This window comes from Myotis daubentonii, chromosome 6 (assembly GCF_963259705.1).
Source record: "Myotis daubentonii chromosome 6, mMyoDau2.1, whole genome shotgun sequence".
NCBI lineage: Eukaryota > Metazoa > Chordata > Mammalia > Chiroptera > Vespertilionidae > Myotis > Myotis daubentonii.
In genome coordinates, this window is record NC_081845.1 from 69,150,061 (window position 1) to 69,167,240 (window position 17,180).

The following is a 17,180-nucleotide window of genomic DNA, read 5'->3' on the forward strand; positions in this document are numbered from 1 at the left end:
TGCATTACCTTCACTGATTTATTCAGATCTTACCGTTTTTATTATTAGTAGCTCTTTTATGCAGCCAATAAATTAACTTTAGTATATGTCTTAATACAGTTATGATACTAGAATATGTTGTATTTCAAGTTATTAAGTTTTTGTTATTATTTTGCAACACATTTCTTCTAGAGTTTTAAATTCTCAGTTCACTGAAAAATAACAGTTTTGCACTCAATATTTGTGCTTCTTTTTATATAATGACACGTGTTGGTTCTATCTGAAAGTGAAAGTACATTCTAATATAAGCACCCCATTGACATCTAACCAAGCAGTTCATCCTCTTTCATATCCAGTGGTGAAACATGCATGAAGGAAAAACACTCAGCATTCTCAGAGTCTTTAGAACCTCAAGGCATTGTTTTCCTGAGGTTAATTGTCTGATCAATTTGAAGATATAAATTTTATTAAAATATAAATGAAAAATTATGCTTTTAGTTATTATCAATGCCTACATTTCTTGAATATATTTTCCCTATAGGTATTTGATATTATTGTTGCATAAATGAACAATTTAATGACTAATAGGCCTAGGCCATTGAACATAAGTGGTAATAATTTTCATGCCCTTGCTGGTTTTCTCAGTAGTTAGAACATCGGCCCTTGTACTGAAGGGTCTCGGGTTAGATTCCAGTCATGTGCACGTACCTTTGTTGCAGGCTTACTCCCTGGCTCAGGTCAGGGTACATGAAAGAGGCAACCAATAGATGTGTGTCTCTCACATCAATATTTCTCTCTTTCTGTCTCCCCTCCTTGCTTCCATTCTCTCTAAAAATCAGTGGGAAAATATCCTCAGGTGAGGATTAACAATAACAACAACAAAAAAAGATTCGCATGTCCATAGAAATTATTTGGTTCAGTTATATAAAAGTGACTTTGATACAATGTTAACATTTCATTTCCCAAGGAAAATACTCCAGATTTTGGGGGACCATCTCTATTGCATCTACTTTTTCCAGATACGCAGGGGAATACTGGTTGTGGAGTGTGTGTTAAGAGGGTTATTTTTGAGTTATTTGGGAATATCAGCTCAATCACTATATGTTTAAAATATTTGATTGCCGGGGTCCAACCCCAGCAGGTCCAGGGGTCCCCAAAGGTGTGGACAGAGTCGGCAAAGAGGGAATGACACGGAGACAGTGTTCAGTTGATCAGCAGCCTAGCCATGATCTCCAGCGAAGTTCTGGTTAGGATCTCCAGCCAGGTTCAGTGTCCATGTTCTCTTGCTAGGTTCTCCAGGTTCTCCAGCCAGGTTCTGTAGCCAGGTTCTAGTCAGGTTCTCTTGCCATATTTCTGTAGTCAGGTTCAGTCCAGGATCTTCTGCCATGTTCTCTCGCTAGGTTCTGTCTCTAGGTTCTGAGGCCAGTTTCTGTCCAGGATCTTTTGCCATGTTCTCTCCAGCGAAGTTCTTCTGTCTCTAGAGAACGTTCTGTGTAGGTTCTGTGCCTAGGTTCTGTCTCTCTTGGTTCTGTCTTCTAAGTTCTGTCTCTTTCTGTCTTGTTACATCTGTATTTATACCAGTTGATTCAATCCTATCAATCTCCATTACAAAGGTTAGGGCGTTTCTTATCTCCATTCCAGGGAGTAAAGATTATGCAGCTTAAGCATGATTGTTTGTAGTTAAAGTGATTAATTACCCGCCTGACACTTAGTTAAGGGTTTTTATTCCCTCCCTAACTTCAGGGGAAAATCCCTACCTGGGGAAACAACCTTTCTCAGAGAGGAGACCTTGGTTAAAACACATAGTGCCAAGAAGGTGAGCAAACATATTAAGAACAGTATGCCATATATGCCAGGTCCCTTGAAACAGCAAGCATGGACCGGCTCCCGGCATTTGATATTGATAAAATGTGGGACAAGTAGTAGATATAGAAATTTTAACATATTTGATTTTCCAGTGAAAAATGCTTGTGCCGCTAGGAAGCCCCCAAGCGCGCATCCTAAGGACCAGACCCAGGCTCGGGCTCAGGCTAAAGGCGCTCGCAGTGCAGCCGCCCAGGGGACACCCCGCAAAATGCTTTCCGTGGCCAGGAACTCCGGTGAGCGTGTGTGCAGCAGTGAGCTCGATCCCTGCGGTTAGCAACAGCCTCCAATGACAGCATCAGCGCTCTACCACTCCACTCTGCCTGCAGCTTGATGAACAAGTTCAGTACACTCACAAGAAAGGGTAATGAGGAATCAAAGTTACCTCTGCCTACAGGTAACTTTTAAAATGTTATCATTTGTTGAGGTGTAGATGTCTAAGATAAAAGAGCCTGGAATGCTGAGCCATCATGTGGAAGAAAACTGCCCAGAGAGTCATTAGACCTACAGCAAACCCTGAGCAAGGAAGAAAATAGAAGAAAAAGTGCTGGAAGCCGGTCCATCCTTGCTGCTTGACATAGTCGCTGCAGGGAAGAAACATCTGCACAGCATATGTTTCAAGGGACCTGGTGTATATGGCATACTGTTCTTAATATGTTTGCTCCCCTTCTTGGCACTATGTGTTTTAACTAAGGTCTCCTCTCTGAGAAAGGTTGTTTCCCCAGGTAGGGATTTTCCCCTGAAGTTAGGGAGGGAATAAAACCCCTTAACTAAGTGCCTGGCGAGTAGTTAATCACTTTAACTACAAACAATCATGCTTAAGCTACATAATCTTTACTCCCTGGAATGGAGATAAGAAACGCCCTAACCTTTGGAATAGAGATTGATAGGATTAAAATCAACTGGTATAAATACAGATGTAACAAGACAATAAAACACAGAACTTGGAACCTTCTCCAGAACAGTGTCTTGGGAACTCACCTGGCTGGGGAGACTTCTGGAAGAGACTGCAACCACACATCAAGGCTTGATCCCTGAGCTGACCTCTTCCTATTTTTCCTGCTACGGAAAGCCCTGGATCTGCTCCTTAGGTGAGTGCACGATTGCCCATTTGCACTATTCTAAAGAGAAACAGCGGCCACGGCGGCCCCAGAGAAGAAGAGGGCGAGCGAGTGCGGCGCTCCCAGGCCAGCCTGGCCTCCTTTCCTCATCATCGCCAGCCCTCTGCCGCCTTTCTCCGCTTCCACCTTTTCTCCTCTCCCCCGCAAGTGGAGGCCCCCTCCGGGGCGGGGAAGGCCGGGAGTGAATTCCCCTAACTCCTTCACCCTCTCCCTGCACCTGGCCCCCTTGTGAGGAGAAGGCCCGGCCCTGTCCGGCCTGCGTCCTGTGTGAGGAGCACCCGGGCCAGCCCACGGTTGTCTTGGGCCTGGTCCGGCCCGCCTGGTGTGTGAAGACCAGGGCCAGGTGCGGCCTCGCCCGAGGGCGAGCCGAGGGGAGGGGCCTGGTCCGGCCCGGCTGGTGTGTGAGGACTGGGGCCCCGGCCAGGCGCCGCCACCACCGCAATGGCCAGCTCCCAGAAGGCCCTGATGCTGGAGCTCAAGTCCCTGCAGGAGGAGCCGGTGGAGGGCTCCCGGATCACCTGGTGGATGAGTCCGACCTCTACAACTGGGAGGTAGCCATCTTCGGGCCCCCCAACACCCTCTACAAGGCGGCTACTTCAAGGCGCATATTAAATTTCCTATTGACTACCCATATTCACCACCTACCTTCAGATTCTTGACCAAAATGTGGCACCCCAACATTTATGAGAGTGGACATGTATGCATTTCAATTCTTCATCCACCCGTAGATGCCCCACAGAGTGGTGAGCTGCCCTCCGAAAGGTGGAATCCTACTCAGAATGTCAAGACCATCCTGCTAAGTGTAATCTCATTGCTTAATGAGCGCAACATCTTCTCCGCAGCCAATGCGGATGCTTCAGTTATGTTCAGGAAATGGAGGGACAGTCAAGGAAAAGACAAAGAATATGCTGAAATCATTAGAAAACAGGTTTCAGCCACTAAAGCCGAAGTAGAAAAGGATGGAGTGAAAGTACCCACGACCCTGGCAGAATATTGCATCAAAACTAAAGTGCCTTCCAATGACAACAGCTCAGATTGGCTTTATGACGACTTGTACGACCTTGACATTGAGGATGAAGAGGAGGAGGAGGAGGAAGATGCTGACTGTGATGACCATGATGATTCTGGGAATGAGGAGTCGTGACCTGCTCCTTCGAAGCCCCGGTACTGCCCTGCCATCTCAGGCCAAAGGGAGAGGAGCAAGTGGGGACCTAGCAGTGGCCCCTCAGCAAAACCCTATCACAGGGGGTGGGGACAACAAACATGGTTCCTGCTGACTCCCCTTGTTGATCTCAGTTGGCTCCTTTTTATGGACCTCTTAATGGAGGGAAGGTAATTGTGAATGAAAGGGGCCACATGCTGACCTGACAAGCTCAGGGGAGGCCTGCATGGCAGTCTGAGAGACCTAAAGTAACCACAAAGGATGGTCTGAAATTAAACTTTAACTCAGAGCAGTTATGGTGGGCAGTTAAGTCCTAGACCAGGATCTTCACTGACAAGGTCAACCTTTACCTTAACTGAGTCTATCTGTCTTTTTGCATCTATGATAACACACCTTTGAAATGTCTGGGTAACTTGTAACTTCCCTTTTTCTGGAGCCCCTGGGGCACAACCAAATGTGCTGGGCCCTAGGACAGATACCACAAATTCCTTCATTGTTATGTTAATTGATCCTGCACCCACCTAAGTATGTGTCCATCATTTTACTTTTAGCCAATCCCAGGGATTTCCCTGCTTTGCTTTATCCCTCCTCCTTAATCTATCACCAATGAATGTCATGTAACCCACTTATGTCCCTCCTTTGATTGCAAATGTATAAATACAAATGTAACCCTGCCATTCTCCAGAGCATTATCTCAATTCCTTGAGGTTCTGCTTCCTGGCATATGTCGACACTTTGGCTCAAATAAACTCACAAAAATCCTAAAAATAAAATAAAAAATAAAAATAAAAAAAAGAAATTTTAACATTCTATCTAATAAAAGAGAAAAATGGTAATTGGCGTACGACGATACCCTTTTCATTGGCTAATCAGGACTATATGCAAATTAACTGCAAACTATGATTGGCAGTTAACTGCCAACAAGATGGCGGTTAATTTGCATATGTAGGCACAATGCAGGGAGGCAAAAGGGAAAGCAGGAAGAAGCCCCCTGCCACTGACAGTGATCAGAAACCCAGGGGGGAGATAAGAGCTGGGGGGCAGGGCAAAGGCAGCCCTGGGGCCACCTTTGCCCTGCCCCCCAGCCATGATCGGAGAATCAGGCGCCTTTTCCACCCTGGCCAGTGATAGCAGGAAGTAGGGGTGGAGCCAGCGATGGGAGCTGGGCACGGTCGAAGCTGGCAGTCCCGGGAGCTAGGGGTCCCTTGCCTGGGCCTAAAGCGTAGCCCACGATCGCGGGGCCGCTGCAGCTGCAGGTCCCCGCTGCCCGGGCTGGACGCCTAGGCCAGAGGCCTCAGGCCTGGTCAAGGGGCCGATCCGGTGATTGGTGATCGTAGGGTGATGAGGGTCAACTCCTCTGGCCGAGGCATCAGGCCTGGGCGGGGGGCGGAGCCGGGGATTGGGGGGGGATATGATGATCCCCTTGCCCAGGCCTGAAGCCTGGGTCAGAGGCGTCAGGCTTGGGCAGGGGGTGGAGCAAGCGATCAGAGGGAGATGGGGGTCCCCTGCCCAGGCATGATTCCTGGGCCAGAGGCCTCAGGCCTGGGTGGGGGCCAGAGCCAGTGATCGGGGGAGATGGGGGTCCCCTGTCCAAGCCTGACACCTCTGGCGGAGGCGTCAGGCCTGGGCAAGGGGCCGATCAGGCGATCGGAGGATGATCGGGGTCAACGCCTGAGGGCTCCCAGTATGTGAGAGGGGGCAGGCTGGGCTGAGGGACACTCCCCCACACACACCCAGTGCACGAATTTCGTGCACCGGGCCCCTAGTATTTTAAATAAGTACTAATGTATACCTTCACCGAACTCTAAGCAAAATAATTAAAATAATGAATCTAGTCTAATCTTCTTTATCAGATATTTTAATTTGAAAAGATTGCCTTTAACTTAAAGAGAAAAACAGGTGATTCCCAATTGAATAGGTATTTCACATATTCTTCAGAGCTAATAGCTACAATGTTTTGAAAGTTGAGAGTAACTATAATATGATCATATTTCTAGATAGAAGGTGTTATGATTTTGTTTTTCTAACTATGCCAAGAGGTATGCTTTGAAAATGAATTATATTATTTTCAAAGTAAGACGGTCTGTTCAATAATAAAGATAAATTTAAAAAAAAATCTATATAAACATGAAACAACAACCAAAGTATGTTCTCTTTTAGTCTCAAGTTAATACATTTAAAAATTAGACCCCAAATTTGATATGTTGGCTGCAGTTTTACAAGGCAATTTGAATTCACATTCTAACCAGGTTCTTTAATAGTTATGCCTTAAATTTGGAAGCAATACATCCCAGAGTATTTTAATAGAGATGCTTTGTGGAAACAAGCAAATCTTAGACCTCTTTACCAGCACTTTCTCCCATGACTGACAAAAGTAAAAATAAGAGAAAACTATAGCCACGCAATAAAACTCTATAATTCTACAGATTAGGTGGTCCTCTGGTCAGAGACTCCTTAGGCTAAAATCAAGGTGTTGGATGGGTCTATTGACCTATTTGGAGACTCAGGGGCCTCTTTAACCTCACTGGTTGCCAGAACTTAGTTTCTTGCATCTGTATGACTGAGGCTTAATCTGCAGTTCCATGCCACGTGGTCTTCTCCACGACATGGCAATTTGATTCTTCAAGGGAAACCAGGAAGGAGTTGCTGTTGCTGTGAATTTTTATGACTTCTGCTTCCAATTGTAGGTAGAGTTTATTATAAAGGGCTCAGGCCACCTGTTTGGGTTTACCCAAGATAATTTCCCTTTTGATAACTTAAAGTCAACTGCTTAGGGAATAAAATTAGATCTGCAAAAAATCACTTAAACTTCACCATATAGCATAACCTAAACTTAGAAATATCCCATGGTATTCACATGACCCACTAACACTCAAGGGGTGAAGATTATACAGGTCTGTACACCAAGAAAATCTTGTGGATTACCTTAAAGTTACAGGTGCCAAAGTGAGACGTTTTGTCTCTTTCAGAGATATTTCTCTGTTATTATTCACATGCCCTCAGAGCATTTCCCTTGTCATTATGTCATTCAAGTGGGATTGATGCACAAGTTAAGAGAATTAATAAGTGTTGCAATTTCACAAAAGCACTGCCAAATTATGTCATGTCAAAATAAGTGATGGTTTTAAAAAGTCATGTTCTAAATGTGATAGCAAGCAAAAGTTTTAAACATTTGAGAGGCTGAGTGATAAAATATGAAACTGAAACGTTGACTTGTTTATGAACTTTAAATTCTCTATTTATATTCAAATTTCTCTACTTCATTACTGGGAGTGCTTAGCCCCCATACAGAGCACCCAGCAAGTAGCTTTGGAAGTCCAGCCTCTGGCAGCCCCATCTCAGGACCCCAATAGACAGCGTCATCCTTCCCAAACTTAACAGGGTGATTTTTACCAGGAGAGCACTCCATCGCCCTGAGGATATCATGGTATCAGCTTTGTGGACAAGAATGATTTCAGCCCCATGACTTACTTTATTTAATTTTTATAAACTTTAAATATTATTATTTTCTTATTATTTTCAGAGTCACATAGCTTGTATTTTATAGTTCTCATGGAACATTTAAAGTTTATGAAAATCAACACAACATTCTCATTGGAATGCTAATTAGAAACTCCTGACTAATTCCTTAAAACACAAAACAACTTTTAAGAGTCATCAAGTACATTGAAGTTGTGTCAGATAATCATAAATGTCATTGCATTTTTGTTTTTAACTTCAATTTAAAATTTACTGAAATTTATAACGCTTGTCAATTGAAGAGTCAGCAATATAACTAAACATTTTAGGCAAAATACTACTACCTTTCATACTTCTCAATAATTGGTGATAAACAATAAGTCATCAAATAAAATAAAATTTTTATCAATTATAATATAATTACAGGTAAACTAAATTAATTTATTTTCAACTAGAATAATATATATATATATATATATTTTTTTTTTTTCTGGATATTCAGACTGATTTCAAATAGAGACTGTTAACTTTAAATAATTACCAGCTGCCTTCCAAAAACAAAAAGTACAATCATGTTAGAACTCATTTACTCAAATAATGAAAAAGGAACAATTATATGTGTTGAGATTTTAATTATTTAATACATGAACATCCCTTCTAGTAATTGAAAGTTAGTGGATACCACATAAAGGATAAGTATTTCTCTTATCATCATTTTAGATATTTAATTAACATCTGATATAAATGAAAATCCCTATATCTTAGTGACATAGGTGGAAAGTGTATGTGTATTGTCTTCAATAAGTGATAGTTAATTAAAGTAAAGGGTTTTGATAGTTATAACTAATGTAATTGCAAGATAAAACTAAGTAATAACTTAGAGGTTATTTAACACCTATACTCTTCATATTACAGATAAGCAAACTGTTCTCAGGAAAGATGAAATGATTTGCCAAATGCTGATACTAGACTAAAAGTAAAGTACAGATACACTCATTAAAAATCTTTTTATTTTTTATAACCAAGGGCACGGCTTACTGAAGTTATTTTCCTATTTTATAACTAAGAATAGAGACAATCTGTGAGATTTAGGTAGAACCTCTGGTTTTATGTATAAGATAACAGCTATTTAATTGGGGTTCCTAAGTACAAAATATATTTTTAAGTTCTAATATAGACTATTTTGATTACTAGCCATAGGATAAAATAACATTTAGTAAGTATTTTGACCAACACATAGGTTAGTAACTACCAATATAATTTACCTATCTTAAAATAATGATACTTTGAGGATAAAATGATCATTCAAGGTGTTGGTATAAAAATAATATGGAAGGATCCTCCAGGCTCACATAAAGAAACTAAATGTGCTGGCAAACCTCCTTTACTCTGCTGTATTAGGTAAGTTCATTGTTAACAAAATGATCTATTTTGGCTGATATCGTTCACTTTTGTCACATTTCTAAATTGAGGTGACTATGGCATTAACACAACTGTACAGCAATTTGGTAAGAATTTCCTTCCCTGGTCAGTATGGCTCAGTCAGTTGAGCATCATCTTGTACATTAAAAGGCTGCTGGTTCTATTCCAAGTCAGGGCACATACTCAGGTTGTGGATTCCATTCTGTATGGAAGGTAAGCAACTGATGTTTCTGTATCATGCCGATTTCTCTATTCCTCTTTCTCTAAAATCAATGAAATAAAATTCCATAAATAAGAGTGAATTATTCTCTGTGAAAATATAAACCAGAAATTTGACATTTGTCAGCAGTGCTGTGAAATAGATGCAATTTTCTTAATTTTTAACTAAATAAAAGTAATTTTTTTTCTAAATGAAAGTAAAAGCCAAATGTTTCATATAACTGGTAGTATAGCCTTTTAAATAGATGTAGGTATTTGAAAGTATGTACACTAAAATGATCCCATAGAAAATGCTTTCCTTTCCATTTTTAATTAATAAAATTATAATAAAAGGAATGAGAAGGGATGAAATTGATAAGTTGAAAAAAAAAATAGTGTTGAAACAGAACGTCCAGTGTTGTTCTTTTATTTTATCCTTCCTGTCAACTTTGCCCAGCTCAGGCCTCATGTCCTCCTTGGCTCTAACCATCCGTGGACTACAATATGCACAACTGGCTGGGGAGTTATGAGCTACTTAGAAAAATTGGAAGGACATAATTTGCAAAAGGTGGCATTTTGCCTTATCATGGACTTGGATACCTGATGAACAAATCGAGATTTCTGGTAAGCACCTTGGAATCTTTAGTTTTACTGCTGCCAAAAGGGAATTATTAAGCCTTCATTTGTAAGCCTGGGTGGTATGAAAATTTAACCTTAGTCAAGAAAAAATTGACAGATCTCCTTCCTGAGGCCCCTGGAGAAAAAATGTCGGCCTTTCAATAAGAATTATGACACAATAAAGTGTTATAAATAATTGCTTCTCTAATGAATCTCTGATAAATGAAAATATATCTTGAAAAGGTTATATGATACTCTACCTGCCACAAAAAGAGTAGATATTTTTATTTTAAAATAGCATCTAGTCCCTGATGCAACTTTCCTCAAATTTGTACTAAAATACCTATGGAAACACACACACACACACACACACACACACACACACACACGCATACACACACAAAAATAAATACACCAAAAAACAAGGGAAATGAGAACTGCAGGAGAATTAATTGCTAAATTAGTGGTTGACTTACCAGTAACTACAAGACTGATATAAAGAAATTGAAAATGCTTAGTTACTAACAACCAATTAAATCTACTGTCCTGAAAAAGAAAAATATGCAGGAAACTCTTACTTTCTTCTCTCATGTTTACTTACTATCTCATAATTTTATTATCTATTCTCCCATTTAGTGTTTGCCCCTCACTGAAAATTATTTTTCCTATTTAAATTACATTAAATTAAATTTGATTTTACTATAAGAACACAACAGGAGATCTATTCTATTAATAGAATTTTAAGTGTACAATATATTATTGTTGATTATAGATATAGTAGTTCCCTAGGGCTTATTCATTTTGCTTAACTGAAATCAAGTCCCACTTATTAATAATTTATAGAGTAGGAGGTTGGTGCCAGGGTTAAAGAATTGTTGATTCTAGGCTATCATAGAATACGAGTGAGAAGATAAGAGTGGCACTGCAAAATTCATACTTATTGAAACTGTAGGGTATTTTTTAACTTTTTACTCCTCTAGTCTCTATACCAGAAAATCAAGCAGTAATAATAAATAATTTTCTGAAATTAAATGAATGTCTACTAGACCAGGGTAGTAGACTTACCAAGATCTTTCATTTAGCATCCTGAATATCTTTTTCTTCTATCTACTTTTTTCTCTCAGCATTGCGACTATTGTAAAATAAAATAGTATCTCTTTTTTCATATAAAACTTATATACAAATAGATCATAAGGATAAAGGTGGTCAAATATATGGTGACAAAAGGAGACTTGACTTTGTGGTAAGCACACGAATGAGATACACAGATGATGTATTATAGAACTGTACACTTGAATCCTATATAATTTTATTAACCAATGTCACCACAATAATTTTAATGGAATTTTGACAAAGAATAACAATTGCAAAAAAACCCCTACTCAAATATGACATCATTTTTTGGATCATCCAACTCCCTAATAGTGCTTAAAAGTCTCCTGTATTATATGGATAATTTTGATTATTTTAGCTCCATTTCCAGTTAAAGCCAGAAAACCATAAGGTTGGTATAGACAGAATGATGACCCACTGAAGATATTTACATCTTGATCCAAAAACCTGTGGAACTGTTACTTATTTCACATGCAATAAAGGAATTTGTAGATGTGATTATTATTTTTTAAATATATTTTATTGATTGTGCTGTGCCAGCATGGCCAAGAGTGAACCTGAGGAAGGGCAGTGAAGGATTGAAGAAAAGACAGAAAAGAGAATACAGCTGGGGCTTGGTATATCTCCCATGCCTGGATGAGGACACAAAAGACTCAGCCTGTAAGCCGATGCTTTATTTTATAGTCTGATTGAAACAGGGTAGATTAACATGTTATTATGAATAAGACTGCTATGAAAATTGTTGAACAAATATTTTATGTGTGAACATTTGTTTGCATATCTCTTGGATAAGTACAATTGGCCATAGAGTAGATACACATTTAACTTTCTAAAAAGCTGTCAAAACAGTTAACCAAAATGATTGTTTCATTCTATAGCCCCATTAGCAATAAATGACTATTTCAATACTTTCTATACTTGGTGTTATCTATCTTTTATTTTAGTCATTCTAGTGGTTGTGAAATAATTTTTTATTTTATTTTATTTTTTTTGTGAAATAATTTTTTAATTTGAATTTCCTTCAAGCCTAATTATATAGAGCATATTTTCATGAGTGCCTTAGCTATTCTTCTATATCCTATATAATAAAAGCCTAATATGCTAAGTGTCCGGTTGTCCGGTGACCAGTACACTGTTCAACCAATCAAAGCATAATATGCTAATGATATACTAAGGCCTCTCAACTGCTCACTATGACGTGCACTGACCACTAGGGGGCAGACAGTTGATGATCGACCAGTTGCTATGATGTGCACTGACCACCGAGGGACAGACACTCCGACTGGTAGGTTAGCTTGCTGTTGGGGTCCGGCCCATTGGGACTGAGCAAGATGGGCCAGACATGTGCTAGAGCCCTCCCGTGGCCCCTTTCCGGCCCAATCGTGCACCAGCGGGGTTACTTGGCCTGGCCTGTGCCCTCTCGCAATCCAAGACCCCTCGGGGGATGTCGGAGAGCAGGTTTCAGCCCGATTCCACAGTCCACTCCTCTAAGGAGGGCGCCTGACACAGGACTTATGGTTGGTGAGAGCTGCTGCAGCAGCACGAGCCTCTCCCGATCAGGACTGATTGAGCGTGAGCCCACAGCAGGCGCAGTGGGCCCGGGATGAGTGGAAGCGGAAAGTAGGAGCTACAGGCGGCATTGGACTGCGGGTTTCAGCTCCTCTAGTCTCTATACCAGAAAATCAAGCAGTAATAATATAGTAATAATCCCTGCAGGCCACCTAGAGGTGCCCCACCCGTGCACGAATTTGTGCACTCGGGGGGATCCTTCAGCCCAGCCTGCACCCTCTCACAATATGGGAGCCCTCGGGGGATGTCCGACTGACAGCTTAGGCCCGTTCCTCACGGGGAGCAGATCTAAGCTGGCAGTCAGACATTTTTAGTGCTGCCCTGGAACAGGGAGAGGCTCCTGCCACTACTGCTGCATTCTCCAACCTTGAGTCCAGCTTCTGGCTGGGTGGTGCTCCCCCTGTGGGAGTGCACTGACCATTAGGGGACAACTCCTGCATTGAACATCTGCCCCATGTTGGTCAGTGCGCATCATAGCGACTGGTCGTTCCGCCGTTTGGTTGATTTGCATATTAGCTTTTTATTATATAGGATTTGTTTAAGTCTGTTGCTCATATTATTGGTTTTCCTTTTTTATTGTTGAGTAATAAGAATTTCATAGAAATTTATTTGCTTGATATAAGCAGAGAGAATGCATATTCCCATAACCAGTGTCTTGCCTATTAATGACCTATGAGATATATTTTAATGAATAAAACTATATTAATTTTGATGTTCAATTTTTAATTTTGTTTTCTTTCTGACTAATCATTTGTTGTTCATGAAAATTTTACATATTCCAAACTTGTAAAGGCATTCATATTTTCTTTAGAAACCTTGAAGTCCACGGTTTTAAGTTGATATCTGTGACCTACCTCAATTTGTGTGTGTATGTTTCAATTGAGACAGGGGTTACATTTTATGTTTTTTTGTTGTTGTTTTTTTTGTACTGGGTACCCAGTGATTTTGACTGTACACATAAAGTCCTATTTCTCTACAATCTATTTTATAGCACAGGGCATTCTTCCTACCCTTCTTGGGCTCTGTCTCCCTGGAGGGAAACCCTCCTTACACTGAGGGTGCACAGTATTTTACAGCACACCACACCCACCTTCTCCCGGTGGAGGCTTCTTTCCCAGCCGTGGCTCTGACAGCTCTACAAGACCATCCACGCTCCTTCCCACCACCACTGCCATGGACCGCGGCAGGTTCTGCTCAGCATAACAAGTTTAGCATTTACTTCATTGGAAAGGCAAAAAGCAACAGCAATTTGACAGTTTGATGCTATTTTGAATGTAATTGTTGTGGTAATTGTATTTTTTATTGGTCATGCTAAGGTATAGGAATACAGTTGATTTTTATCCTCTTTAACTAGTTTCCCATTTTGCTAAATCTACATATTAATTCTAGTACTTTCTAGACTTCTAGGCTTTTCTACATGGCCTATTCAGTCACCTATAAACTACATATATGGATTTTCATATTTACTTCACATTGTGAATGCTATATGTTAAAATTAGTTTAAATATTACACCCATAATTGAAAAAAGGTATATCACATGAGAGTTATACCTGAATAAAGCACTGTTGGGGAAGGTGAAGAGAGGAACTGTGAAGCGAGCCAGCTCCACCTCCCTCACTGATTCAGCATGGGGGAGAAGTCAGAAAACTGTAGGGCTCCAGAGGATCTGGTCAGTGGTTTGCCAGTTACAGATCCCCAGGAAGCAGAATGTGCTAGTCCTTCAGTTTCTAACCCCAAAGATCACCAGCCCCAGAGCAAGCTGCTCAAGGATGCTGAGGCCCACCCCCAGGAGGACCAGGGAGAAGAGGAGCACTTTCATGACTGCAGTGCCTCATTTGAGAAGGAGGAACCGGGCATGGACAAGGTTGAGAACAAACCTGATGATGATGTGAATTCCTCTGCACTCGACGAAGAATACCTAATAGAACTGGACAAACAAAAACAAAATCATGCCAGATGAAGAGAAACAGAAAAGAAGAGAAGAGAGCACTGGCCTGAAGGAGGAGGGAAATGAGCAATTTAAGAAAGGAGATTACATAGAAGCTGGAAGTTCTTACGGGCTTGCCCATCCGGCTTGCAGAAATACAGTTCTATTCTGTTTTCAAATAGAGCTGCTGCAAGGATGAAACGGGACAAGAAAGAGATTGCCATCAGTGACTGCAGCAAAGCCATTCAGCTAAACCCCAGTTACATCAGGGCCCTGCTGAGGAGAGCAGAGCTGTATGAGAGCACCCACAAGCTTGATAAAGCCCTTTTCAAGTCCATTCTAGAAAAAGACCCATCAGTGCACCAAGCCAGGGAAGCTTGTATGAGATTACCTAAGCAAACTGAAGAACAAAATGAAAGGCTGAAGGAAGAGATGTTAGGTAAACTAAAAGATCTTGGGAACTTGGTTCTCTGACCTTTTGGACTCTCCACAGAAAATTTCCAGATTAAACAGGATTCCTCTACTGGCTCCTACTCCATCAATTGTTCAAAATCCAAATAATAACAGATAACAGAGATAACAGTAACTTTTAAAGCTGGCTAGGAAATTGTGTGCTGCTTGCTGGTAGCAAGGGGAAAGGCCCTGCTAATGTTTATGTTTTAAAGGCATCTTATCTCAAAAATAGGCCACCCAGTGGAGCCTAATGCACCCTTCTTTGTGTTTTATAATCAGGGTGAAACGTACTTCCTGATGTAATGAACCTAATTTGATTTTCATTTTAGGGTGGTGTCTGTGCAGCTGTTGTCCCTGGTTCTGGCTGTCCTTTGTTTTGTCCAGGAGGAGTCTGTTAAGGCTGACCTGAGCCACACAAACATACAAGCACAGATGCCAGCTCTCCTGGACCAAGCAAACCTGCTGGTCAGAGACTGCCGGCATGACTGATGGGGGTCCTGCCTACTGCACCCTCTCCCAATCACACGCACTGCCCAGGCTGCCAGGCGTGAGCTCCTGATTTCCTCTGTGGTAATAAATGCTTTCTGTGAAAAAAAAAAAAGAAGAAGAAGAATTACTGTCATTATGAAAAAAATAAACAAAAAAATTAAATTATAAATTGAAAATTTTCTAACTTTATAATAATGTTATATTTACAGTTGACTTTTAATTTAAATATGTAACAATTATATTTTACCAATTGGCAAAAAACACTTTAATGGAGGTAGAATATTAATTGTTTCATCCTATAAACATATGTTTTGCCACAAGTGATTAATCTCAAATTTAGAAGAGAGTATGGTACCTAATTGATGCTGTGCTGAATCTTCTCTTTTGTTAATAGGAGAACATCTTTTTAAAGTGATGTATGTGCATTCATGCATATGGCTAATTATATAAACAGATACTGATATAATAAGCTTTTATGTAAGTGTATGTTTGTATATGAAAAGCCATGCATTTATTTTGACAAGGTACAAAGACTATATATATATATATATATATATATATATATATATATATATATATAGAGAGAGAGAGAGAGAGAGAGAGAGAGAGAGAGAGAGATGAACATGGATTAAATATAGAATTTCACAAATATTTTAAATCTTAACCAATACTATCTTTAAAGGGATTGAAGCACCTTGGTCACTAAGGATATACAAAAAAGGACAATACATTACAAAACAAGCACTGCATGATCTCACTTACATGTGGAATCTAAAATAGTCAAACTCATAGAAGCAGAGAGTACAGTAATGGTTATGAGGGTCTGGGAAGACAGAAGCTTGATATATTGGTTGTTTTATTGTTTTCTGAATATATTAGATTTTGAGCAGGAAAATGTCTTCCTTACTTATTTCACCATAAATTTGCTTCTATTATAAGAGAGCAAAATTGGTAATTTTTATTAATAGTCCTTATTTATTTAAAATCAAGTTAAAATCATTCTAATTTTTATATTTTTATTAATGTCTTGAATAACTCAGAACATGCCTAAAAAAACTCAAACTACAAAAGCAACATTATTAATAAAGGTTTATTGCAATAATAATACAATCCATTCTGGATAGCTAAGCTTCTTTTATAATATGTTTTATTTCCAAAAAGTGTTTGATGTTAATAAAACAAACTCTACTTTTGAGTTTTAGAAAGAAAAAAATTTCTTCTGGTATTAGCTAAAAATGTAGTGGTACATTTTATCTTTATTTTAAATATTAAGAATTATAGAATTTTGGTAAGTTAATTGATCATTACAAGTTGGTAAAATACATTTTGATTTTATAAAAACTATGTTCATGAAGAACACTTATTTTATATAAAGATTACTGATAATACCGAAACTCCAGGTTTCAATCAATGCTTTTCACAGTGCCAGGAAAAGGCAATTTTCTCCTTTATTCTTATACTACCTATTAAATACATTATTTTTTCAGTGATTGCTAAAATGAATGTTTATTTTTTTCCCACTTTTAGTACTCACTTTATTCAGTGTGGTAAGCATTTCAATAGAAATTGCATAGAATTTTATCCCATCACTATGATGTTGATATATAGCTATTGGCTTATGACTTTGAATCTATTTTTTCTCTTTAACTATGAAGTAAAATACCCGTGTATTAACAGCCATTAATATTACTATGATGTATGGGTTTTCAGATTTAATGAAACTTTGTGATTAATGATACTATAATACTTTAATTAAAATAAATGAGTAAAAAGTAGAAATGATAAAATATATAGCAATAGTATATA

At 39.5% G+C, this 17,180-nt stretch overlaps 2 pseudogenes; both read left to right on the plus strand.

Moving 5' to 3' along the window:
• Window positions 1-1,931: 1,931 nt before the first annotated feature.
• LOC132237178 (ubiquitin-conjugating enzyme E2 R2-like) lies at window positions 1,932-4,873 on the plus strand (annotated as a pseudogene).
• Window positions 4,874-14,078: 9,205 nt separating this feature from the next.
• On the plus strand, window positions 14,079-15,126 carry LOC132236512 (tetratricopeptide repeat protein 1-like; annotated as a pseudogene).
• Window positions 15,127-17,180: the final 2,054 nt, after the last annotated feature.